At 40.1% G+C, this 1,816-nt stretch overlaps 1 non-coding gene across 1 annotated transcript; it reads right to left on the bottom strand.

Annotated features, from left to right (window-relative positions):
• Positions 1 to 1,276: 1,276 nt before the first annotated feature.
• LOC139873746 (small nucleolar RNA R71) lies at positions 1,277 to 1,383 on the bottom strand. Its single transcript, XR_011767470.1, has one exon. It is a non-coding gene; the product is annotated as a small nucleolar RNA R71 (small nucleolar RNA).
• Positions 1,384 to 1,816: the final 433 nt, after the last annotated feature.

Consider the following 1,816-nt stretch of genomic DNA (forward strand, 5'->3'; position numbering starts at 1 on the left):
ACCTTATCTGAATTACGAATTTTATCGCATTTACTTTATCTATCTTATAAATTAGAAAATCCCAAATTAAATAACCACTACTCCCTAACTATCTTAGGCTTAAATATAGGTTCGATTCTACTGATATCTCAAAAATACAACTCTAGGTCATACTTTCCTTACTTATAAGGAGTAGTAAGATTTAGGCCCCGCTAAATATAAATTTAAAACATTACCCTCTCCCACGAGTGGCTGATCCTGGCGAGCCGCGGCCCGACGACATCGCGCAAATAAAAACCGTCCGTTTCGGCCATATCAAGGGAGAGTACTAAGTTTTTGGCACCGCTGTCGGAGAACTGGTATCAGGCAATACTGCTCTCTATCAAACTTATTCACAAGCATTTAGTGGTGTCTAAGAAGGACAATTATACATGGACTTGGTTGTTGGATTTTTCGAACAGTCGCCAATTATATTGGGACCAAAAGGATCCTGCCTCTCCGTAGTCGGTCTGGCCACTTGGTTTGTTGAATAGTTCGTGCGGAGCTCTGTTACCGAAATACCAGGGAATCAGTAGCCAGAACCAAAAACATATTCAACCGTAAGATAGTTAGTTAATTAAATTAGATTACCTTAGATTACTTTAGACTACCTTAGATTAATTTAGATCACATTAAATTAGATTACCTTAGATTACTTTAGACTACCTTAGATCAAACTAGATAAAATTAGATTACCTTAGAATTAGATTACCTTAGACTAGTTTAGCTTACTTTAGATTATCTTAGTTTATTTGCGAAAAATTAAAAACAAAAAGGCATACCTAGTGTATGACCCAAACCCGATCTAGACCAGGGCCGTTGCTATTCGTACCTGAGCCAGACGCAATAATCTCTAAAGCACACAAGAAGCACGAATCAGAAATCAAATGGCGTTATGCGTTACTTTAGCAGAAAACACCAAACCCTCGATTGAAGGTCGAGGAGGACCAATCAGATTTCCAGAGATTCAAGGACACTCGTTCGAGTTAAAACATCACATCATCCAGCTCATCCAAAATAGCTGCCAATATTACCGAATGACGATCCTAATTCTCACCTTGATAAATTCATATCTCTTTCGAACTCCTACAAACAGCCAGGGATAGGACAAGATATAGTCCGGTTATACTTGTTCCCCTATTCTCTCACTCATCATGCTCAAACTTGGTTTGAAGGACTGGAAAAAGATTCCATCACCTCATGGACGGAGATGGCTACTAAATTCCTAACCAAATATTTCCCTCCTTCTAAAAAAACCAAACTGAAGAATGACATCATTAACTTCAAACAAAGTTATGATGAATCTCTTTACACTGCATGAGAGTGATTCAAAACCCTGCTGAAGAAATGCCCTAATCACCATCTAGAACGGTCAGCCCAAATCTGTACCTTCTACAATGGTCTTACGGTAAATCATAGGACGACGATCGATGCAGCAGCTCAAGGGAATCTGATGAACCAAACCGCAGACGAAGCATGGGAATTGCTCGAGAACATGACAATGCATCATCATGACTGGAACAGTGGTGAAACAACTTCATCATCTGCCCCACTCTCTGCACTTAACAATCAAACGGAGGCCATCAAATCCCTCACGGATAAGATGGAATCTCTTGCTAAATAACTCGAAGAATTGAAGACGCAGCCGCAGCAGGTTAACCAATCTCGGGCTTGTGTTAATTGTACCAACCCGCAACCCACTGAAGAATATAAAGTTTAGTATGAAAACCCTGACGGTTCAGTCTGTTACGTTCAATACCCAGCTCGTCCACCAAATCCCGGATTCAATCAACCACCT

The sequence above is a fragment of the Rutidosis leptorrhynchoides genome, chromosome 10 (assembly GCF_046630445.1).
Source record: "Rutidosis leptorrhynchoides isolate AG116_Rl617_1_P2 chromosome 10, CSIRO_AGI_Rlap_v1, whole genome shotgun sequence".
Classification (NCBI taxonomy): Eukaryota; Viridiplantae; Streptophyta; class Magnoliopsida; order Asterales; family Asteraceae; genus Rutidosis; species Rutidosis leptorrhynchoides.